The 26,978-nt window shown below is 35.1% G+C and overlaps 1 pseudogene; it reads left to right on the plus strand.

The window, feature by feature from the left end:
- The window catches only part of LOC102518903, a 29,097-nt pseudogene extending 8,887 nt beyond the window's left edge, over positions 1-20,210 (plus strand).
- The last annotated feature ends 6,768 nt before the right edge of the window (positions 20,211-26,978 follow it).

The raw sequence follows: 26,978 nt of genomic DNA on the forward strand, positions 1-26,978 counted from the left end.
TTTATGTAATATCTGAGGGTTACCAGAGGCTAGGAGGTGGGGAAATGGGGAAATGTTGGTAAAAGGGTACAAACTGTCAGTTATAAGACAAATAAGTTCTAGGGATCTAATGTCCAGCATGGTGATTATATTAATACTGTATTATATACCTGAAAGTTGCTAAGAGAGTAGATCTTAAAAGTTCTCACCACAAAACAGAAATGGTAATTGTGTGATGGGAAAGAGGTGTTATCTAAAATTATGGTGGCAATCATTTTGCAATATATAAATGTATTAAGAGGCTGTACACCTTAAGCTTACACAATGCCAAATGTAAATTATATCTCAATAAAGCTGAAAAAAATTAAGTGACATTTACTTGAAAGAAAACCCAAATATGTTTCATATTCTGTATGCATATTTTTCAATTACATTTTTAAAATCTAAAAATGAAAGTAGTACCTGAAATCTACAGTGGATATCTGGCATAGCCCTTGTTTATATAGAAGAGAAACACCTGGTTCTATCATTCCCCAAACCCATTAAAATTGTGAGGGGAGGGCAAAAGGAAAGGAGTTGTTCAAATGTATTGTCTTAGTTGATAACTCTTTTGGAAGGTGGAATAGGCTTGCAGATATAAGAAAAGAATAGATTGGGATATTTAAAAAAAATGAAATGTTTTATGGACATTCTTGAAATAACCTGTAAATGACTGCCACTTGATTCTCACGTATATTTGTTGCTTCAATGGATAGGCTAATTTGCTGTTTCCACAGGTTAAGTGAGTTTAATAACAACTGTACAAAATTATATACCTGGATTAATTAAGTCATACACACACACACACACACACGTGTAAACAGTGGTCAGAGTAGAAAGAAACATTTTTATATCTTAATATATGACTATGTACTACATCATGACACATCAGTATTGACTTTCTAAGGACAGCCAGTTTTAAACCATAGCAACCTCCCTGAGTAAGAAAACCTAACAGAGAAGCAACAAAACATAACCAGTCTTTCCTACAATTTCTAATATGAGAAATTACTTCTGTTCTTTCCTTAATATGGATGCCAATTTCAGTCTGAGGTTTAAGAGTAACTGGACACTGTTTCTAGGACCTCTTTGCAGAAAATTCTTTTTGTCCATAACTTGTATTCATAAGGTCACACAAGTCTCAGGACCTTTGTAAGATACACTGATCATTTCTAGTGTTTTTTTTAGACTACTTAATGATTTCAGGGCAATAGCTTATAAGATCATAAATTAAATTATGTTGACATATCAGCATTACTGATGGCTTTGTTTAAAGTACACCAGGCAATTTTTGAGTGAAGAAAACGATCCTCTGATCTCTCCTCTGGATGTCGCCCAGTGACATATTCCACTAGACAAACTTGTCTCTCTGGGGCATGATCAGGCTCCGTCTAAGATACCACATAATGTTGCCATGGACTGAAACTGGCAATAACTCATGCAGACCCAATTTAACCAGGATTCATGAAGCAACCAGGGCTTTTTTTTTAAGCCTATAGAAAATGTCAAACCCAACATTTAACTTTTGATATTTTCCAAGAGTTATGTTCATAAGTGCAGTGTACTTATTTTAAACAAATACGTGTGTGTGTGAGTATGCACATACCCATCAACCGGGTCTACCTAAAAATAAGCTTGTGTCAGATGGAATTGCAGATTGTTGGGAAACTGTAGGCTAAAAGTTGTATGCTCATTTGTTTTTCTGCTTTTTGATATAGAAATCTTCATGCAAATTCAAGTCCCTATCAGTCAAAGCAAACATCAGCTGAGGTATGCCTACCATTGTCCTCTTATCTGGCCCAGCCCTTACTAAGGTTGAAACTTCTGATCCCACTTTCCTCTATCTAAAGATCCATGTTGTATGCATTGTTTCTCTTTGTGACTTGATTAAATTGAAAAAAACAAAACACGAAGAGTTTTCTGGAAAGACAATATTGATTTGTAGATGTGAGTGGGGCAAGTATCAGGGCTAATATTAGAATCTAATAACTAAATGTATTCATTTTAATTTCAAGAGGGTTTCAGTCAAGAACCAGCTATATTCCTGCAACTGCATATGCTGTCTGCCTAACAACTGGTGCTTTTCTTTGTGAATGCACTGATTCATTCCACAGATGTGTTTGTGTATACTTACTATTGTGAAACTTTTCTCTACCGGGCACTGTTTTGGTCTCTAAGATTATAACAGGAAAGCAGCCAGACATGGCCCCTGACCTTAAGGAGACAGCATAAAGTAATGGCTAAAAGGCTACACTCTGGTGTCTATTCAAAGTCTATCTCTACTACTCATAAGCTGTGTAACCTTGAGCAAGATATTTAATCTTTATATGCCTCAGTTTGCTCATCTATAAAACAGATTGATAAAAGTTATCATTGTGTGGAGGAGTAAAAACTATAAAATATGTAAAGTGCTTAGAATACTGCCTGGCCTAGAGTATAAATTCAATAAAAAACAGTTACCTTTTTATAGTGGAGGAAGCTTATACTTAGTCAAGGAGCAAGATGTGAGAAGAAGTTAAGTACAATACAATGTGATATATGCTAAACTATAAAAGTCAAAGGTACTATGAAAGCTGCAGAACACATAAACTTAATTTGATGTACCTTGGAAGGCTTCTTGAAGGAAGTGATATTTAAATTGGGGCGATTAGAGGATGAGAAATTAGCTAAGCAATGAGGCATTGTAAATGCAGGGGACACTATGCTTTCCACAGAAGAAAAAGACCAGAAAACAAACAGGACACATTCAGGAATTGAATGCCTTGAAAATGCAAAATGTTTGTGGTTATTATCACAACTGAACCACATTTGTTTCTTATGATAACATGCTTAGGTGATTCTTTGTCCTTAAGCAGTTCTGGAAGTCAAAAGAATCCAACAAATAAAAGACTTTATCCCCAAAACAGTTATTCCTTTCCCCAATCCCTTCCTTTTTAAAAAATAACATCAGATTACTATTTAAAAGACTATTCTTGGACTTACAGAAAATCCCATTTACAAATGTACCCAAACTACTGTACTATATTTCTATACTTATGACTTTATTCACCTAGAATTGCATCAATCCCGTATCTTCAGAGGGATTTCATACTTGCCTCGATACTGTCACAGACTTTAAATCTAGCTGCTGCCAGCCAGAATTCTAGGATCCAAGTCACACAATTTGCATAGAATAATTTTTACTGAGAAGGAAAAGTAATTTCACAGATAAGGTTTCCCTATTAAGAATGTCTGATAAAGGGTGAAAGTTGTGAAACACTTCTCTACGAAAGAAAATATACTTTCTGGTATTTTTCGTTTGCTGTAGAGTAAAAAGGTCTCATTCTGATGCATTGTCCTTCACTCTGGATCTCCATTTTAAAGATCCTACAAAAATACTAATACTTCCTGGCAGCTTAAGCAGGTCACAGCTCAAATGAGCTCTCAGGAAGATTCCCATGGGAAAGAAACCATGTCACACTTCTCTGTTTACAACACATAAGAATTCAAATATTCTGGAAGTAAATGTTGTTTATCGGAAATGGTACTGACAATAACAAAGACACTGAGAAAATAATTTATTACTATTAAGTGCTTTCAGATGGGCATTTATTATATTCAGGTCAGATATTTCTGTCTGACTGTAGGAAAAAGGTAGAGTTTTAATTTTTTCCTGTAGACCATGAACTGATTTTGTTCACGGAAACAAGACAAAGAGGAAATCCTTTCTCTCCACAACCTTACAAATGTCATATCCTTCCTTGTCACAAGTGAGGCAAGTGGTTATTTCATATGCAGTGGGAGAATATACTGAGGAGTGCTCTCACTGAATCCCATTGGCCCACTTCATCTTTGGAACAAATTTTGATTTCAATGCCAACTAAAATAGTCCTTATTCTAAGTCAGAATTTAAGGACAGGTCATGGCATTCATCAATTCAAGCAGAGATAAAATAAGAAAGATTCTTGCATATGCCTTGAAAGATCAAAGAAAGAATTTGAACATCTACATTGAGAGGCAAATCAATTTCATCAGGATACAACAGGTATAAAATGTGAACTAGCTCAGAGGCTGATTATTCTCCAAATATGTGAACACATCAAATTCTTGACAGCATTTTGAGATGAGGGTCATTGAAGGTAACCACTCTGGGGAACGTAGGAGGAAGATTCCCCAAAATAGGGAATTAAAGCAAAAACAACTGCATTTCCCAAAACTAAGGAAAAGAAAATGCAACAGAATATGACTTGTGGTACAGAAATTTCTACTACTTAACCTGTTTGTGCTGCATTTTTTTTTTTAATTGAAGTACAGTCAGTTACAATATGTCAATTTTTGGTGTACAGCACAATGTCCCAGTCCCGCATATACACACATATAAACATTTTCACATTTTTTTCCATTAAAGGTTATTACAAGATATTGATCATAGTTCCCTGTGCTATATACAAAAGAAACTTAAAATTTTTTTAATTTATTTTTTATTTTTTAAATAAATTTTTTTTATACTTAGTGGTTAACATCTGCATAAGAAGGCCTTCATACATAGGGCAGAATTAGAAAAAGTCATCCATATGAATGGACATATATCTACAGAGAAAGCTGTTTGAAGGATTTTGCACCTTATTCAGTGCAAGAGACTGGTGAAGACACTGGAATTCTCATCAGACTAGAAATCTTACTGAACTGTACCTAAGAGACACAGAGGGGGAGAGAGACAGAGAGACAGAGACAGAGAGAGACAGAGAGAGAGAGAAACAGGAACAAAGCCATGCTGTGATGTGACTTCCTTAAAGTTAAATAATAGTAAAAGGGAGAAAGAGAGAAAAACAAAGCTAATCTTTTAAAACCATTTCTAAAATGTGGAGCATCTCATTGCTCCTCAATTTCAAAAATTAGGGGCTACATCAGAATCAAGAGTCTTTATACTTTTCTCTTTTTCAGCATCAATCATAGTGCTGATCACAGGGTGAATACCCAATATCTTCCTAATCATTGACTAATTAAAATGGATTTTTAAAAAAAATTCACCAAAAATCCAGACAGCATTTTCAATTAAACAAGTCAGGCTACTGATAAGAGCAATCAACACTTCTTACATGCAAGGTATAAGTCTAAGCATATGACATCTGTTAATTTTTTAAAAGTCACGATGATCTTATGAAGCAGGTATTCTTAATCAGGTGGGAAAACTGAGACAGAGAAGTTAAGTACTTTTTCCAACTTCACAGATAGTAAGAGGCAAAAGCCAAGATTCACATTATCTAGCTTCCAAGTCTGACTTCTTAGTCTCTGCACTACACCAGGATCCTTTGGGGACCGAAGGTAATCTGAAGTTGAAGTCATGAGGATCTGGATTAGAAGAAACCGGGAGCAGCCCTACACTTATAGCCCAGAACTCTGGGGTTGGGATAATGCCCAGAGGTCTCGTACAACCAACCCCTGTGTTCTGTCTAAGGATTTGAACTCCTTCCATCAAGAACATGAATCTAACAGAATACTTTTATGATCTGATCAGCTATTGTATACCTAGACAAAGATTTTTATCCTTTAGAGTTTTTTCTATTCATCCAAGGCAGCTGGGTAACCTGTGGTTACTCTAACTGGTCTAACTCTATATTTTCGGGGCAATAACAACAACAAAATAATATTCCTCAAATGCACTATTGCATGCAGTTTTAATCAAAGTGAAAAAAAAAAAAAAAGAACACTCAAACCTATATCATCTGTGGATTGGCTTCCAGCACTTTCTTTTACCTTATTTTTTTATGTTTATTGAATGACTTTTCCCTTTGTAGACCTGACTGAGAACAGCTTGTGGGGCCATATTTTACTCACATGAAAATGTCAAGACATGTAAAAAAGCAATAAAAACCCAGAAGAAATACTGAGAGAATTTATAATATAATGTTGGTGGATGCCTTGTTTCTCTGATGTTCATTATCTGCACACACAGAAGCAGATTAATGAAAAGCAAAAAGAGTGAATTTTTTTTCCATTTTTCTACACTTTAACAAATAAAGGACAATCTTAGATGCCATTTATCAAAATGTAAACACATAATTCAGCTGATAATCATCAATATTTTTCCCTTTTCCTCAGTACTAAGATAGATAAAATGAGTTTCTTCACTTCTGGATCCTAAAGCGTTCCTCCCATGAAAGGTCCCTGCCTTATTCATCTTCAACTCCCCAGTGCTTAACACAGTGACTGGCACTCAGTGAGTGTTCAATAAATTTCTGCTGAACTGAACTTTAAGGGTGAAAAACTAGTAGTCATTGAACTTACAAAGAGGTACACATGAAGGTATATAAGCAATAGGCACTAAAAATTTCAAGTCCAAGTGTACTGGTAATTTATCAATGATATCTGCCAAGCAATTGAACATGCTCATTGTTTACTCAAATCTACAGTTATTATCCTAGTAGTAACATTTATCAGTTACCTTCTAGATGCCAGACCTTGCAGTGGAAATTTAATATATTTATCTTTTAAGAATCTCATCAGCCCTGTGAGGAAGGTATTACTACCACCTGAAGTTCAGAGAAGTTAAATAATTTGCCCAAGGTCATACAGCTAATATGTGGTAGAATTAGGGTAAGAACCCTGAATCTCTATGTCTCCAGAATCTACACTCTACCCATCATTTATGCTGCTGCCTTGAATTTTGAGCTGAGCCATGTGTGTATACTTTAAGAAAAACAAGTATATTGTTTAAACAATGCCAATGAGAACTGCATTGGAAATATCAAAAGAATGAAATATCAAAGAGAAAATATGAAACATTATGAAAAGGATTTTTCTGTGTCTAAGGATGATTGGCTTGATTAGCCATATGTGTGCAACTTTTTCAAAACATGAGGCTTTAAAGATTTAAGGGAAAAACCAAAGGCTTCTGGAAACAGCTCATTCACTACACGGTGTTTGAAAAAGAATCAGTAATCGGAGGTGTAACTAGAAAAATACAGAAAGGCTTGACTATGACATCAAACGTAATAAAAGTACCTCCAAGAGTGTGTTCTGTATTCTCTCTATGGTAAAGCTAGCTGTATCCAAAGTCTCCTAGTTGACACATTGTTGAGAGACAACATTTCTAGGAAAAGTAAATAAATCCTCTGTGTTTGTGTGTGCATGTGTGTGTGTACTTTTTGCTGATAGAACAATTTCATAATTTCATTTATAAAATATAACAATGCTTTTATTTCCTTGCTTTATGCTTTGTTAAACTCATTGGTAGTGAGAAAAATGTCAAGACCTTTGACTCTTTGTCCTCTTTTGTTTCTTTCTTAGGATGGCAACCCTTTTGGGTTTTTTTTAGGTTTTGTAAGTTTCGAAATACTTCCACACCCTTCATTTCAGTTCATCCTCACAATATCAATGATGATATGGCCAACATTATTTTGTCCATTTTGCAAATGAGGAAATATCAGTACAAAGAGACCCATGGCAAAGCAGGATCAGAACCTAGTTTCCTGGTTTCCTGGTAGCCAGGTCTGTTGTTTGTACCTCTAATAAAACACTGATCTGGACATTTTCATTGGTCTAAGCTCCCTGCTTGAGTGTCTGTACATTCAGTTTCTAGTCCGTCTGACAGGATGAAAACACTGACGATATTTGAAAAGATTATCAAAGCAAAAATAAAAAGAAATCAAAGCAACAAACAAAACAGACCACAAAACAAAACTCACCCAAATACTTATGTAATTTTAAATTGATAATTTGTGTATGAATAAGGATGAGAAAGTCTAGTCCTAAATTTGTCCAGCTATCCCTTCCCCCATACCCTCTTTTTCACCATTGGCTTTAAGAGCTAGTAACAGGCATTAGAATGATGCCTGGATTAAGAGCTGTGTGAGGATTGGCATAAAGGGATTTGAGAGCTGTGTTTGGTGCTCTTTTTAACATTTTTACAGGCTCCTCCCCAAAGCCTTAAACATCAAAATTCTTATTCCTTGCACAAGTACTTGTCTCCAGCAAACTCTCTCCTTTGTTTAATTTTTAAATATCATTTGGGGAGAACAGAAATTCCTAGGGAGCAAAAGGGTAGCCAGCAGAACAAATAGAATCTTCTATATCCATGTTGGAATGATCAATGGTGTGTGAGTGTGTGTGTGTGTGTGTGTGTGTGTGTGTGTGTGTATTCCTTAAGCTGGCTTTGGTATGTATAAAGACAATGTTAAAAGCCTTGCAGAACATGAAGAAGCAAACCATCTCTGCAATTACTGGAAGAGATTTCCAATTCATCAAGTACTATTTAATTATTTTAAAGCCTCAACTTAAAAACAAATCCAGCAGAATGATAGCACTGGGAGTTTTTTAATCATTTTTTTTAATCAAACTCCTTAACAGATTAGTCTATGTAAGGAACATAATCAATCTGAAATTTCCTGGGATGATTAACCATTTGAAATGCTGAAAATTTTGTATTGGCCAATCCATCAACAGAAATATGCATCTTTAAGGAATGAAGGGGTTACTGATTGACTGATCCATGATTATTTTCCTATGTGAAAAACACAATTAGCAACAAGGGTAAAACAATTCTCTATACATCCCATAATTCAACTCAAATCAAACTTGATTTGCTTAGAAATAGACTTTTTTTCTGAGAGACTGCGATACAGCTGCCGTAGGATTATCACGAGATTAACAACCTGGGATTTTTCGATCAGATGTTAGAGTTCGTCATGGCAGAGAAAGCACTGTTTGTAGGATAAGCAGTGATTTGTGTGTGCATACTGATGGAAGCAGTCTGTCAGGATTTTTCTTGCCCTTTCAGTTGAGCCAAGCACTAGGAATCTTACATTTCAAGTTCAAAATTGAAAGTAGTACAGGGTATTTAGCTAAAATTCCTATTGCCAAGGAGCGGATTGTCTATACACTTTTTCCTAGACTTGTTAATGCAAGATTTCCAGACCTCTTGTTAAATGGTCCAGTATTAAAATTTTCTAAAAGTTCCCAGGAATATTGTATACATGCTTATGAATAAACCTTGTTAAGGATTGATTGCATTTTTCATGTTCTCTCTGTTCAGTCCTCTACCTCCCAGTGATATACACCAATGATTTTCCTTATGTCCAGAGAAGAGTCACTCAAGACCACCATCTCACTGTGGTCACTGCTCTCTCTTTCAGCATTATTTGTCGCATCTGCTCAGTCCCACTACTTCATACCATAATGGTGCACGTTCTTTGGATTCCTCAATATTCCTCAATCACCCTATGTTCATTGTAGAAATGGAATCAATGCTTTCCTCTCATGTAAATATTAGACTTCTCCTGCATGTGAATGATCCAACATTTTTCAAATTGTTTAGTAAAGCTATTCTTTTATGTTTTTTTCCTCACTTACAATGAATCCCCACCACCACCACCCCACGCCTCACAACACGGCACATAAGATTCAGTTTGTGATGTGAAAAGTTTACAGAAAAATCCAAATGATAAACACCATATTTTATAGAGGTTCCATGCTCCCAAATCTTTCCCCTTATAAGACTCATGTCTATATAGTAAGATTTATCTTGTTCTCAATTACATCTGACTTTACAATGATCTCTCCAAATTAGATACTTGTAACAGTAGAATATAGTGGGACTTGGAATCAGATCTGCCTGAATTCAAATTCTGGTCTTGCCACTGATTAACCATTTCATAGTGTTGTGCCAATAATTAAATGCTTATCTGTATAAATATATTTGATCCTTTTCACACTACCTGACGTAGGTATCATTGATAGGTATTACTAGTGACAGGTGTATATTTTTACATTTCTGTTTCTCTGGTTTGACTATGTTTTAATTATCTCTTTCATTCTCCCAGAGCTTATTTGGTAGAGTAACAAGATAAGTGTTTTACTTTTATTTTTCCAAAACATAATCAATTATCCCAGCAGGATTTTTTGAATTCATCTTTCTATTTCCAATAATTTATGATTTCACTTTTACCACATACTCCTTATGAGTTCTAAGGCTTGTTTTATGTTATCTATTTTGTTTCATTGATCTGGTTATTCTTACACTGGTATCATGCTGTTTGAATTATTGATGTTTTAAATAAACTGTAATGACTGATGGCCTTCTCCATTACTCTTTTTTTTTCCAATAAGTTCTTTGGTGTTCTTGCCTTTCAACTACTCACAATAAATTTTAGGGTAATTCTGTCACATTAAAAAAAGGCTTATTGGCAATTTTATTGTAAGTGTATTAAACCTAAAAATAAATACAGGATAAACTGAAATCTTAACAGTTAGTTTTCCCATCTCTCCACTTAATGATGTGTCTTTTTAACAACATACTTAAGAACCTATAGGAGGTTTAGCTGCATTCTGGTACAGTTCTTTCTGTAACTAGCTACATGTCTTTAGATGAATCTCATAAGCCTGATGTAATTTCTACTTTGCAGAGCTCATGGAATTTACATTAAGGTTAAGTAACTTAAAGTATGCATAAAATAGTCAAATAAAGAGTTAAATATTCATAGAGAAACATGAAGATATTACTATTATTAAAAAGTTAAATTTTGAGAAAAAGGCCAATTTTGCATCAAATGTGTTTCTCAACTCAAATAAAGGATCTCTACAGAAAAAACAAAAACAAAAACTCAGAAAAGCAGAGAGACCCAGGGAGATCAATACTAACCACTAATATCTCCTTATGAAGACATTTCACCATGAAATCTGTGCACTGAACCTAGTAACATCAATCTTATGTTTACATAGATTCTTTGAGTTTGAAGGGGCCAGGAAGTCATCTAATTCCATTTAATTTTATTATAAAAATACATGACACCTGTCAGCATTCATCTATGCACAAGTCTTATGGAAACAGGAAGGTGAAGTATCTAATTCCACTTGGCAGGAAATAAGGAAAGGAGTGGGAAGGAGCAGCCACTCCACCTTTCCAATCAAGCAGTGCATTCCAGAGGAAGTATGTCTTGAGCTGAATCTTGAAAAGAAATAGGTTAACGCATCCCAGGTTGAAGAACATCACTGAAAATATGACACTTTTGGGAACTCTAATAAATTTGGTTCTGCTGAAGCCACGCATTAAGTATGTGGAGTAGGGGAAGATGAGGATGAAGAAATAGGCAATTCACTGATATCTGAGAGTCTTCAGTGCTAAGTTGAAGAGTTTAGGTTTTATTGACAATAGAAGTTATTAAAATGTTCTTTAAACTCAGCAGTGTTGTACTAGTTGAAGGACAACTCCTAAATTCTAAAAGTTCTCATCACAAGGAAAACATATTATTTTTCTTTTTCTTTTATTTTGTATCTATAAAAGATGATGGATGTTCACTAAACTTATTGTGGTAATCATTTCATGATGTATGGAAGTCAAATCATTATGCTGAACATCTTAAAGTTACACAGTTCTGTATGTTAATTATATCTCAATAAAACTTGAAGAAAGAAAAGCATTTATCATGTACATGTTTTCTAGATTATCACCAACATGGTTCCCTTCCCTTGAACTCATTCTAGTTTGTTTAAGTTCATCCTAAATTATAATATCCAGAATTAAGGCAATACTTCAGATGTGATTTAATGTTGCATCATAGGATGAGATTATTTTATCTTATCAATATTATACAAAATTTCTTTTAAAAAAGATTAAAATTAGGTTTGGTTTGTTTTGATGTTGGAGTAGGGGCAATATACCAGACAACGGAGGCTTTGTTATGATGCATTAACAAAGAACTCTAAAATCTCAGTGACTTAACAAACATTTATTTTTCACGCACACATAATATACAGTATGGATTGACAGGGAGTGCTCTGCTCATCACAGTTATTCAGGGATCTAGGCTGACAGAAATTCTGTTACAATACCTACTTCCATGGTCAATAAGACAGGAAAAGAGACACCACACCAGCCCTTAAAGTTTCCAAAGCAGCTCAGTTGGCCTCACCTAAATTTAAAGCAGGTGAGAACGTATAGTCCTACCATGGACTTGGAAGGAGAGAACTAAGCAAACTATTTGACTAGTCCTGATGACTTCTATCAGCTTACAACTAAATCACAAGGAGCTTGTGACCAAATAAATGCTTCAGACTTTTTTTTCTTTTGGTATAAATGGCTGTGAAGCCAGGTATTGCTAATATTACAAAATCCTTCTTTTTTGGTTAAAAGCGTTATTGAATGGGATTCAGTCTACTGATGCAGCCCGTTCACTATGGTTTGAATGTTTGTGTCACCCCAAAATTCATGTGCTGAAATCCTAGCCCAAAAGGTGATGCTACTAGGAGGTGAATCCTTTGGGAGATGCAATATTCCCACAGATAAAATCAAGTTGAATATGAGAAAACAATTAAAAATTATAAGATGCACAAGGCAAGATGTCACCATGAATAAGGGTCAGCATAAATACCAATCATCAAATTTAAAGCCTGAACAGCATGAGCTATCGAAAAGATCAGATGCAGATAAATATATTTGAAATGCTTAAAGATTTATAAATATAGACTTTAAAACACTACAAAAAAAAAAAAAAAACCAAGATACAGTCAAAAAAGACAAGGTGCTGAAAGAAACTCTAACCGACAGACTTTAAGAAAAGAAACAATAAACACAGTAGGAATGACTAACATACCAGAAAGAATGGTAGACAAAGATATGGGCCAATGTCTTACATTTAAACCAGAATGAGTAAACTATAGCCCACAGACCAAATCCAAACCACCATTTGCTTTGTAAATAAAGTTTTATTGGACCACAGCCATGTTGATTGTGACGGTTAATTTTATGTGTCAACTTGACTGGATAATGGAATGCTAACACATTTTGTCAAGTATTATTCTGTATGTGTCTATGAGGGTCCTTCTGGATGAGATCAATATTTAAATCAGTAGATTGAATAAAGCAGATTGCTTTTCCTAATGTGGGTGGCTCTCATCTAATCAGTTGAAAGCCTGAATAGAGCAAAAAATCTGACCCTACCGAGAGTAAGAGGACACTCCTCCCACCTGACTGCCTTTAGGTTGGGACATAATTTTTGCATGCCTTCAGATTAAAACTGAAATACTGGCTCTTTCTAGGTCTTGAGCATGCTGGCCATTGGACTGGAACTGCACCACTGGCTCTCCAGGTTCTCATGTTTTTGGACTTAGACTAGAACTACATCATTGTCTCTCTTTGGTCTCCAGCTTGCCAACTACAGACCTTGGGACATGTCAACATCCATAATCACCTGAGCCAATTCCTTATAATAAATCTCTCTCTCTCTCTCTCTCTCTCTCTCTCTCTCTCTCTCTCTCTCTCTCTCTCTGTGTGTGTGTGTGTGTGTGTGTGTGTGTGTGTGTGTGTGTGTATCCCCTATTGATTCTGTTTGAGCAACCTTTATTAATATACTCATTCATATATTGCCTATGGCTGCTTTTGCATTACAACAGCAGAGCTGAGTAATTGCAAAACAGATTGTATGGCTCACGAAGCTCAATACATTTACTATCTAGTCCTTTACAGAAAAAGTTTTTTGACTTCTGATCTAAACTAACATGGACTACAAAATGATGGTGATGCTAGAGATGATTTAATGATAATGATAACAACTAATATTAGAAGTAAGAAAATAAGGTGAAACTAAATTGTTGGCCATGAACAACATCTAGAATAGAAGAAATTGTGTCAAGGTTAATGTATTTGAAGATTCTTGTATTGACTGAAAAAGGGAAGAGGTATTAATATTAGATTTCATTAAGTCAAGGATGTATATTATTGTTATAAGAGTATTCATAAAAATAAGAAGACAGCATAACTTTAAAAATGCTAAAGGGTAATAAAGTAGTAATAATTTTAAAACACTCAAGCAATCCCCTCCCCAAAAAAGGTTAAAAAAAAGTGAGCAAGAGAAGCACAGAAAAAAGGGTGAATAGAAAGCTTAAAATAATATGATAAAAATAAATCTGTATCACAATCATAACAGTGCAAATGGACTAAACTTACCAGTTAAAACACAGAGGATATTCAATGGCAATAAAAAAATACAGCCATGAACCCTTTACAAAAAACACAAAAGAAGTTGAAAACATATAGAATAAAATACTAATTAAGAGAAAGGTTGATGTAGCTTTATTAATAGTATTTAAAAGTATTCTAAGGAAGAAGCATATTTAGGGATAAAGAGCACTACTACATAATGCTAAAGTACATTTCTCCAGGAATATATAAAATTTCTAAACTCACATGTATCTAATAATGTAGACTCAACTTATATCAAACAAAACTAACATAAAGGGAAACAATTTCCCAATAAGAGTGGAAGAATTTTCAAATGATTCTTTCATTAAATGGTAGATGAAATATACAAAAACATTAGTAAAAACATTAGAAATTTGAATACCACAACTAACAAGCTTGATCTTATGAATTTACACAGAACCCTGCACCCAAGAAGTAGGAAATATACATTTTTCTCAAGCACATATGGATCTTTTATGAAAATTGACCAAAGAGTAATCCACAAATGTTTAAACAAATTTGTAAGAATAATTATACAGACCACATTCTCAACAATGAAAACAAAATAACTAAAAATAGTAACATACTTTTGAAAATTACCAAAAAAAAAAAAAAAACCAAAAAACCATTGGATTCATATGTCAAAAAACCATAATGGAAAGCAGGAAAAAATATTTAGTGCTAAACAACAATTAAAACATAACATAAACTTCATGAGATACAGGTAGAACAGAATTTCAAGGACATTTTATAGCCTTAAATGTTTATGTTAGAAAAAACTAGAGGCTGAAAATTAAATAGATAGGCATTAAATTTTAGAAACAAAAAAACAACAACAAAATAAATTCAAAGATAGTGTGTATTAGAAAATAAATACAAGAAAAGAAATTCATGAAGCAAAAATAATCATTCCAATAAAGAGGATCAACAAAGAAAAAAATGGTTCTTTGAAAATCACGAATAGACTTGTCTTTGGCAAGACTGATCAAGAAAAGAATTAGAGTGAATAAATAGTGTTAGGAATGAAATGGATATGTAATATAGATACAGTAGAGGTTAAAAATAATAGCTACAACTATCAACAATTTTATGTCAAAAATTCTAAAGAAATAAGATAAAAATTACCAAGTTTTATAAAGAAATATAACTTTAAACTGAGTCAATACAATAGAAGCCCTGACTAGACTGATAACCATTAAAGCAATCAAATCAGTAGTTAAAACTCTTCCCTATCCAGCCCTTCACCACACAAATAAATGGGCCCAGACTTTCATACATCTTTCTAAGAAACATTGGAAGAGCAGATCATTCGAATTGTTGAATAAACTTTCCAGATATTAGAAAATTAGGAAATTCTTCACAACTCAGTTTTTTTGAGGCTAGTATAATCTTGATACTGAAGTCAGATAAATAAGTTATGAAGAAAGAAAGTTATTACCTAATATCAACTAGGAATATAGATGCAAACATCTTCCAAATATAAGCAATTGAATATAGAATATATATTTTAAAATTATGACCAAGCTAGGCTTATCCTGTCAGTGAAAGATTGATTTAACATTTGAAAGTCTGTTTATATAACTAACCACATTAATGGACTAATGGAGAAAACCTATACCTTTACATCATTACACACAGAAAAATCATTTGACAAAATTTGCCATATTTGGCTAGCAAATTAAAAATAGAAAAACACTATCTTATTTTCATAAGGAGTATCTTTCCAAAACTGTGAAAAACATTATGCTTAATAGTATAGTCTTGGAAGTTTTTCATGTACCAAAGGAAAAAAAAAAGGCAAGATAAGGATGCTTGCTATCACTGCTTCCTATTAACACTATAGTGAAGGCCTCAGCCAAGATGATCAATTATAAGAAAGAAAGAAACAAAATATTCATTACTTACAGTCGAGAAGATTGCACACATAGAAAATACAAGAGAATTTATAAATAAATTATTAAAATTAATAAAAGTCTTCATAAAAGTCTATGATTATATCAGGTCAATATTCCAAATCAATTGGGTGCGTAATTACTAGCAGCAAATAGTTATAAAGTGTAATGTTACAAAAGGATGTCATTTAAAATAGTAACGAAATATATTAGGCACTTAGAAATAAATTCCAAAGATGTGCAAGTCATTTTTTAAAAATCATTTTAAAACTCAATTGAAAGACATTAAAGAAAATCTACATAGTTGCAGAGAAACTCCATAGTTTGTAGTTTAGAAGAATCAATGTCATAAAGATGTCAATTCATCCAAATTATTCCAGAAATTGAATTCAATTTAATTCCAATCAAAATCCTTACAGTGTTTTTTGGCAGAAACTGAACAAATTTATTTCCGTAGAAATACAGTAAGCCAAGAGTAGTTGAAACACACTTAAAGAAGAGGAAAGATATGGAGGAATTTTCTCTAACAGGTATCAAGGTAACATAAAGCTACTATAACTATGCCAGTGTAGGGCTGGCCCAGAGATAATGAATAGACTATTAGAATAAATTGACAAAGAAGCAATATCCAAAAATCCAAATACAGAAATAACTACTATAAAGCAAAGAATCTAACACTAAGAGAAAAAAAGGGTTATGTATATGAAAACATAATTCACAAAAGAGGAACTCTAAATGATCAATAACACAGAAAAATCTACTCAACTTCAAGCCTGAGAACACACAATTTTCCATCCACCAAAATGGCAAAAATTTAAGTCTGTACACCAAGTGCAGCTGAAGGAGTAGAACATTGAGAACACAAAAACAAATCCAGTCCATCTGGAAAATACTTCGGTGTTAATGTGATAAATCTGAAGATGAGCCTATTCTATGACCCAGCAATTCCATTCCTAGCATATAACTTAAAGAAATGTGTGCACATGTGTACAAGGAGACATATACAAGAGTGCTCTTAGGACATTGCTTGCAACAGCAAAACACTGAGACAACACTAATGTATACCAAAAAAGAATGAATAATTAATGTGTAGTATATTAACCTAATGGAATACCATCCTGCAGTGAAAATGAATGATGTAGATCTACATGTGTCAGCATGGATAAATATCCAATATATAGTGTTGAGCAAATCACAAGCTGCAAGTTATACCACTTATATGAAGTTTTAAAATGTTGAAAACAGTATTATCTATTATTTAACAGTATGCATATGTAGTGTATAGTGTAAAGACAGAAATAGAAATAATATGCACCTAAATCAGAACAGTGATTTTTCTGGAGTGGAGGAAGGGAATCCGACTGCCTACTTCTCGCAGTATCCTCATATTGTGAATCGCTTAGGGTCTCTTTGGATCCTTTTATACGGAGTCTAAATCCATTCATGAGTGCTCTGCTCTCATGACTTAATCACTTCACAAAGGCCCCCCACCTCTTAATATCATAACTTTAGGGGTTAGGATTTTGACACATGAATTTTGAGGAGACATAAACATTCAGACCATAGCACTCTACCGCTTTGCCTAAGTTGATACAAGTGAAAATCTCTGGTGCTCATCATTGAATTTTGTAGGAATATATTCTCTTTGATATAGCTGCATCTGATGTTATGATGGTTTTTTATGTTGAGTTTAATTATTTGTAGCAAAAAACAAACAGATACTTTTTCAAAGTCTGTGTTTTAAAGATTCATAAAATTTGTTTTTAAATAATTAAAAGTATGTTTAAAAAAGATAAAAATCCAAGACTCTCTGAGCAAATATTAGAACATTTTAAAATAAAATCTGACCCCAAATTATTTGCTCTTAGCTAAGCTGGAAAGGTTTCTAAAATATTAATAAACTAGAAAGTTATCTTTCTATTTAAAATTGTAGAACAGTTCTGAATATGCTGCAAGCTCTTCTGCTCATTTTACATTATAAAGCCCAGCAAACAAAAATATGGCCCAAATTTATATTTTATCATCTTTCAATTATTCACCCTGCCTACTAAAATACATGAAAGCCTTTGTTAAGTATGCATGATTCATATGAGAATATTCAATGGGTATATAATGGACCTGTATTAAAAAAGTTTTAATATTTATTTATGAAATACTATTTTGGCTGAAGGTGCCAATTAAGTTCACTAAAACCTGAAAGCTCTTGGGTGTTCTGAGGTTTAAAGTTCTAGCAAATTTTAATTAAAGAGACTTTAATTAAATGGATGAATATTTGATAGTGTAATTAGAAAGTATCATGGAAGCTATAATAATGAGACAAAACAACTTTTGTGAAAACAATATTATTTTTATCAGCCTAAGAGTTCAATTAGGTTGAGAAAATGGATTGATAATAACAACCTCAGCAGAAATGCAATCAGGTTACCTTGACTTCCTATGTACAGTAGCCACTCAGAACTTATAAAAAGAAAGGTTATTCTAGATAAATAAAACACTCCGGGAAACTAAGCTAGGCACTAACTTTTAGGCAGGAACTCTCTCATGGTACTCTATGACTATACTAAGTAAATAGGAATCCCCTGGCCTAAAGACTAAATACATAATTCAAAGTGGAGTAAGCAAAGCCATCTGGTGAGGTCTTTTTGTGTGCCACCTAATATAAATTGCTACAATAAAAGGAAAATATTTTGTTTAAAACTTTCTAATTCCATTTGGCAAGATGCCCTATCCCCTTGTCTCTCGGAATTAATCAGAATTCACAGTGACTGTTCAACTCAAACAAATTGAAAATGTAAGCTTACTATTGAAAAGAAGACATAAGGAACCTGTATTATTGCCGGTGATGAGAAAAGGAGATCCTGTATAAACACACACACACACACACACACACACACAGAAAAAACAGTTGGGATCAAGGAATCCCATTATGTGATGTTGTTTAATAATATTTCTGCTTCCACAGCTTTTGTAAATAAAATTGAAATTAAACTAAAGAAATAGACACACTGGCATTTTGTGTCTTTCTTGTTCAATTATCCTTGTCACCCAATTTGGATTTACAATTTTGAATGCCTCCAAAAATGTTCCTTAACTTCTCTCCCTTCTCTCTGCACCCAGCAATCTCTTAATACTTTGTATTTATTTATATTCAAGGATTATGAAGTTCATACTAACAGGAAACCTCTTTTTAAGTAACTGGTGGGAATATCTCTGTTCACAATCACAGTTCAGTTTTGGCAGGTAGTTAGATGAAATCTGGGTCAGAGCAGCATGGATCTGCATAGGAAGGATCAGCCAGCCTGGAAGCAAAGAAAAGTCTCATCAAGATCAACACCTACTTTCTCTCGCCAGGCGTCCTCGTGTGAGTGGCATTGTCTTTAAACCCTGCATGGCAATCCCTGAAGCACTGCCATAGTGCCCAAGGAAGATAGGGCGACCTAGAAGTCCAATTACTTCCTAAGGATTATCCAACTTCTGGATGATGATCCGAAAAGCTTCATAGTGGGAGGAGACAATGTGGGCTTCAAGCAGACGCAGCAGCAGATCTGCATGTCCCTCCGCGGGAAGGCTGTGGTGCTGATGGACAAGAACACAATGATGCACAAGGCCATCCGAGGATACCTGGAAAGCAACCCAGCTCTGGAGAAACTGTTGCCACACATCTAGGGGAACTTGGGTTTTGTGTTCACCAAGGAGGACCTCACTGAGATCAGGGACTGCTGGACAATAAGGTGCCAACTGCTGCCCGTACTGGTGCCATACCCCTGTGTGACATCACCATGCCTGCCCAGGACACTGGTCTGGGCCCCGAGAAGATCTCCTTCTTCCAGGCTTTGGGCATCACCACTAAAATCTCCAGGGGTATACCATCAAATCGGAGTGATGTGCAACTGTTTAAGACTGGAGACAAAGTGGGAACCAGCAAAGCCACATTGCTGAACATGCTGAACATCTCCTCCTTCTCCTTTGGACTGATCATCCAGCAGGTGTTTGACAATGGCAGCATCTACAACACTGAAATGCTTGATATTACAGAAGAGACTCTGCATTCCCGCTTCCTGGAGGGTGTCTGCAATGTTGCCAGCAAATGTCTGCAGATTGGTTACCCAGTTGTTGCATCTGTGCCCCATTCTATCATCAATAGGTATAAGCAGGTCCTGGCTTTATCTGTGGAGACTGATTTTACCATCCCACTGAAAAGGTCAAGACCTTCTTGGCTGATCCATCTGCAGTTATAGCTGCTGTCCCCGTAGCTGCCACCACTACTGCTGCTCCTGCGGTCGTTGCAGCCCTAGCCAAGATTGAAGCAAAGGAAGAGTCGAAGGAGTCAGACGAGGATATGTGATTTGGTCTATTTGACTTAATCACCAAAAAGCAACCAACACAGCCAGCTTTATTTGTGAAACAAAGAAATAAAGGCTGTCTTGATCAAGGTGACAAGGGTAGGAGTCATTGATATTGGTCCTTTGGAAAAGAGGGTTAAGAACTTAAGAAAAATCTAAGTTCTTAACCCTCTAAAAGGTGCTCTCAAACCTTGTTGATCATGAAACAACCAATAAAAAGGTCTCAGAACTTAAGAGAGGTCTTAATATATTTGCTATTATAAGGAACTCAAATATCATGAGGGAGTAAGTAGACTACAAAGGGAAGAGTTTATCTACGTTTAACACATTTAAATAGATTGCTTAAAACAACCTCCCTAAGGTTTGTGAATATGCCCCTCCATTCCTCATGTTGTTTGCACAATCAAACAGCAAATTAAGTGAGCTCATAGTCTTAATACAAATTTCAATTGATTGTCAGTTGCTCCCAGATTGGAAAACTCTGTTTGGTAGATCCATTTTCCAAAGAGGAAGTAAGCCTGATCCATTGTATGTGCTTTTGTCTCAGGATTCTGCAAGATCCATTGCAACAATCAGTGTAGGTTGGAATTGGTCATTTTGACCAGTTCCTCCTGACTTATTTAAGAAACATTTCCTGAATGCTTGCTACAATAAAATGGTGCCATTTTTTTTCTGTTCTGGAACTATCCAATCTTTTTTTTTTTCTTTACTCTTACCCGGTTGTCAAGTCCTGAAAGGAAAAGACTTTTCTTTAAAAAACTTATTTGTCCATAAAGTATTTTTTTTTTTTATAAATTTGTGGAACACCAACAGAAGCTCATGGAATATAAAGCACACTTGGTTTAAAGTAGACAGTAAATATACTTCTTATTGATATGTTGAAAGATAAGACCAAAATTGGACTTTCATGCTTTTTTAAAACTTTATAACACATTAGGTAAATTTTAAAAAAATTATTATATTAAGAATTTTTAAATTACTAATATGCTGAAATTGTAAGTCTAGACAATCAGCATTCCTTTCAAGCTTCCTTTTTCTATATTCATAAGACATCCTACTATTCTGTTATGCCATATTAGCAGTTACATAAATAGTGATTTTTCTTTCACATATTAAAAATCTAGTTTTTAATAATAGCTTTATTGAGAGATCTACATGCCATAAAGTTTATTTATTTAAGTGTACAATTCAGTGTTTTTTAGTAAATTCAAGGAGTTGTGAAACCATCACCACTATCTAATTCTAGATGTTTCCATCACCCAAAAAGGAAACCTCCTACTTTAGCAATCACTTTCCATTCTTTCCATGGCCCAGCCTAGGCAACCACTAATCTACTTTCTTTCTCTATGGATTTGCCCATTTGCAGTTCATATAAATAAAATCATACAATATGTGGCCTTTTGTGTCTGGTTTCTTTCACTTAGAATAATGTTTCAAGATCCATCCATATTGTGAAATGTATCAATCTCTCACTTTTTTTAATTGCAAAATAATATTCTATTGTATGGATATACCATATTTTGTTTACCCATTCATCAGTGGATGGACATTTTGTCTTCTTTGAATAATGCTGTTATGAACATTCATGTACAAATTTTTGTGTGAACATATGTTTTCAATTCTCTTCAGTATATACGTAGAAGTAGAATTTCTGGGTCATGTGGTAATTCTATGTTTAACTTTTTGAGGAACTGCCAAACTGTTTTCCAAAGTGGTTGCACAAATTTACTGAAACATTTAATTTTGAAAATAAAACTATTATCAGACTTACTTTGTTCAAGTTATAATCCTTAATATCTTACAAACACTAGTATCTGAGGAGTATAGTTTAGGAAATCTGGCCAAATCCATTATCCCATTTTCCACTCAGTGTGTATGTAGTTATTCCTTTGGTATGTCTGGTGCATTAGAAAGGATAAAGTTAAGAAATGGAATATTACACAGACATGCCTGAAGTTCCAATTCATGTATTTGAAAAAAAAAATCTCATGAAAATTCTATTTATAAAAGACACATTTGGTATTTGTGAAACTTCAAAGTAATAGTCTTTGTAATTATTTTTTAGTGAGGAAATGAGATTGATTTTTGGTGGCTGGAAATAAAGACAGAATTGGAATTTTGAGATCCTCCTTAGAATTTTAGTATTTAATTTAATTTAATCTTCTAAGTTACTCCTTTGTATTTGACTGGCCTAGTTCTTTGAAGTACTCTGTTAGAGTCCTCTCAGGGGTACTGGAAAACTTTGTTAATTAATTCCACAAAATACTGAAAAGTTCTCAAAAGAACAGACTCATGTAACTCTTGTGTTATGTGATATAATGTGATAATTTTGCTACTTCTTGTGTTTTAAAGGATGATTAAGTCTCTTATAAAGAAATGTGATTTAATCTCAGCTTTTGCTTTTTCTGAGACTCTTGTTAGATCAGTGTTCTTATACCTTCCTTTAGTCATGTGATTGTTGAAATAATAAACCTCAAGTTCCTTGAATACTTGCACTCATTCAGTTCTTCCTACTAATTTGTGCTGAATCAAAGTCTCATCTTTTTTTCCAATACATGCTGTACTATCTGGAAAACTGAATATTCTCTTATAAAGATCAAATATCTTGCTTATGAAACTGCAAAAGTTGTTTCAGTTTCAGGCACTTAAATGACTAGAAGCAAAAAAAAGTAAGTTATTTTGTCCCTCTCATACAGCTGGAAACTCTGGCTATACCATTCAAATATCTACCTACTCTGGGGAACATTGAAGTTATGTGGCAGGGTTGGAGACGGGTAAAGAAAAATGATGACAGAGACAGAAGCAGAGGGCTGATCTGAAGTGGCTGGAAGTATAGTAAGATCACCAAAGAATCAAAGTGCTTCCTCTTTCTTTACACCCTCCACTTAATCCTCCATAAAGCACTGATTAATTTACTAATGAATTTCTTATCTTTGATTAGAAGGTTCACCAGGATGCTAGCATAGGCATGAGCTAGTCTTGTGTGGACTAATCTCAGGATGTTCAAAGAAGTCATTCAGTTGGAAGGAGTTGCTGATGAGATCACAATATCATATAACTGAGTCATAGACTACTCATGTATTTTAATATCTTTCAGAAAACTTTGGTATTAGTTTTCTATTGCTGCAAACCAAATCACCAAACTTAGTGGCTTAAAACAACACACATTTATTATCTCATAGTGTCTGCAGCTCATAAGTCTGGACACAGCTTTAGCTGGGTTCTCTGCTTCAGAGAATCACTAAGTGGCAATCTATGTGTCAACTGGGTTTGCAGTCTCATCAGGAAAAGATTGCTTCCAAAGTCACTCTGTTGATAGAATTCATATTCTCACTGCTTCAGAACTGAGGGTTTCAGTTTCTTGCTAGATGCTTTCCTCAGTTCTTGGAAACCACCTACATACAGTTCCTTGCCAACATGGCCACTTACTTCATGGAAGCTTGCTTCTTCACAGCTAGCAAATAAGAGAGAACAAATTGGCTAGTAAGACAGTCATAAATAATGTAACTTATTCATGGGAGTGACATCCCACCACCTTTGCCATATTCAATGTCTTAGAAGCAAATCCCACCCTCATTCAAGGAAAAGGGATTACACAGAGGCAGGGATCATGGAGTGGGTATTTTCAAATCTGTCTGCCACACCTTATATTTTGCCTCAGGTGCTTGGAGAGAGAGAGAATGAATATTTAGAAAGCCAGGTAGCTCAAAATCCACCTCTACTCATCTCTGGAAAGCAGGCAGGAATTGTCTAATGTAACAGTTGATAATGATGATTTTATTCATTATCACTTATAACTAAGGCTAAACTGCTTCTGCCAATACCTAAAGGAAGATTGGGAATGTGGAATCCACACAATGGATAAAGGGTCATACAGCTGTATGCTTATGTCTCTGATGGAAGGACTTGCCTACTTTCTCAAAGTATAAGTAAATCCAAATGACCTGGAAAGAAAATATTTGATTTCCCAACTTTCCAGAGGAGACAAAGGAAAAACTAACTCGCAGACTCTTTGGATTTTCCTTCATGATTTATAGCACCGTGGGTGTGAGAAACCCAATTTATTTTCTTCTCAGTTACATACACCATAAGTCCATTTTCACCTGGCCTTGTCCATCCTCACCAATCTGTCACATTTTGACTCAGTTTGATAATACAGTGAAAACGTGCAGGGATGCGGTAATAAACAGATGTGGCTGCTTGATCTAGATTACTTATTAAATCCTCTCAACCCTCATTTATGAAGAATTTTGATAATAGGTAAATTGAAATTATCTCAGGATCTCTCCCCCTATACAACATGGTAGAATTGATTCTACCAGTGAAAAGGGAATAAAAAAGCAGTTATACATTAATTACTTAAGTGCTCTTTTTGTATACTTTTTTTTTATGGTGAAGGAAATTGCAGGGTTTATTGTAAGCAGCCAGACAAGGAGTCTGGGGCAGCTAATGTTCATAAAAACCTAAACTCCCCATTGGGTTTCAGGGAAGTATTTTTAAAGGCAAGGTGAAGGAGTGGAGTCACAGGGCATGTGATCAGTTCATGCACAATTCTCTGACTGGTTGATGGTGAGGTAACAGGGCAGTGTCACAAACGTTAACATTATCAATCCTAAGACTCCACGGTATCTGGGGGCTACAGGCTCATGGTCATCAAGTAGTTAACTTCTTCCATTTGATGGGGGTTTAGCATCTGTAAAACAATTCAAGAAGTGTGTATCAGATTCTATTATCTAGGTAATTCAGAGAGGGGCTAAAGTAAAGGACCTAGGGGGAGGGGTCTGTTCCTGGAAGGCCCCATAGGGTCTTGCTCGGTTACAACAGTATCACAATGCTTGTATTCAGGGAATTCTTATTTTACTTAATAATGGACCCAAATTCCAAGAGTAGTGATGAGTAGTGATGCTGCCAATTCAGATATGCCAAAGAGAAGCCATAAAGTTCTTCCTTTAAATTAAAAGGTGAAAGCTCTTAACTTAATAAAGGAAAAAATAATCATATGCTGAGGTTACTGAGATCTAATAAGAACAAATCTTCTATCCATGAAACTGTGAAGAAGGAAAAAGAAATTTGTGCTAGTTTTGCTGTTCCACCTCAATCTGCAAAAGCTACAGTGCCACAGGATGTGATAAAAGTGCTTAGTTAAAAGATGGAAAAGTATTAAACTTGTACAATAAAATATTTAGGGGGGAACCTTCACATAACTTTTATTAAAGTATATTGTTATAATTGTTCTATTATTAATTATTGTTAACCTCTTATTGTGACTAATTTATAAGATAAAGTTTATTATGCGTATGCATAGGAAAAACTTTATACATGGAGTCCAGTAATATTCTCGATTTCAGGCATCCACTGGAGGCTTGGATCATATTCCCCATGGATAAGGGGGATCTACTTATATCCTTAGGTATTTAATATTTTTTCATGCTCTTATTATAGAATTCATTTTAAAATTCAGTTGCAAACTTTCTGTTGTTGGTATATTAAAATACAATTTTTGTTTACTATCCAGAAACATTCCTAGTTAAAATAATTTACTAATTTTATAAGTTTGTATGTAGATACTTATTTTTTTTAAAAATTTTACATATTCTTGTAAACTACAAATAATAAGCTTTATTTTACATTTTCGGGGGAAAAAAAAAACAAAAAACACCAGGGCAACAGACGTAATACCAGGGCACTTGACATAAAACCTGGCACCAGACGTAAGGCTGGGACACCTGACCTAAACCAGATACTCGACATAAAACCCGGCACCTGATGTGAAAATGAGGCGCCAGACGTAAAGATGGGGCACCATAAGTAAAATCCAGCACTGACGTAAAAACCCAGCACTTGACGCAAAACCCGGCACCTGACGTCAAAATGAGGCGCCAGACGTAAAGCCGGGGACACCGTAAGTGAAACCCGGCACTGACGTGAAACCCGGCACCTGACGTCAAAATGAGGCGCCAGACGTAAAGCCGGGTCACCTTAAGTAAAACCCGGCACTGATGTAAAACCCGCATCTGACGCCAAACGGGCACCAAACCTAAAGTCGAGGGCCTGACACATACAGCCGGGGCGACAGATACAAAACCAGGCACCTGAGGTAAAATCGGGTCACCAGAAGTAAAACCTGGCACCTGACGTAAGATCAGGGATCAGCCGTAAAACTGGGGCACCTGACACCTGTGAAAACAACCCCTTGAGAAATCCTGGCCCGTGGAGGGAAGGCACAAAGATGGTGCCTGCCTGTCTCCTTCTGAGACAACTCCAGCAGGCTCCTGAATGTGCCAAATCAGACGCCTGCCCCTCAGGCCAACTCTTGCTTCCAGACCAGCAAACAGAACCTCTCCCACGCAGTCTGGGCATCCCTGGAACTGGCTTCCACACTGGGCCATGGGCTGGTGAGTCTGAGCGCCATACCTTCTAGAGATATTTCTCAGATAGCTGTAGGGTGTGGGACTCCTGAAGTAAGCCCCGTTGGTTTTCAAAAATAAATGTTTTGGGGACTTAATTCTCAGGTGCAGGTCTTAAAAGTTGGGGGTCCTCCGTGTGGGGTTCAAACTTTTCACTCCTGAAGGAGCAGCTCGAGATTTGAGTTCCTTCCTGACTCTATATACATTTCTGAAATTCATTATTACTCATGGATAGAATTAGATTTCTGGCCTTGTTTCCCAGTGGTTTCTAGAGAGACTGGCGGCACAGTGGATCTGGAAGAAACCGTAAGAATAACCTACAAAATTGGGAAGGCTTTTGATATTGTTATCACTAAAACTAGGAACCATGAACTAAAAAGAG

This window comes from Camelus ferus, chromosome X, assembly GCF_009834535.1.
Source record: "Camelus ferus isolate YT-003-E chromosome X, BCGSAC_Cfer_1.0, whole genome shotgun sequence".
Classification (NCBI taxonomy): domain Eukaryota; kingdom Metazoa; phylum Chordata; class Mammalia; order Artiodactyla; family Camelidae; genus Camelus; species Camelus ferus.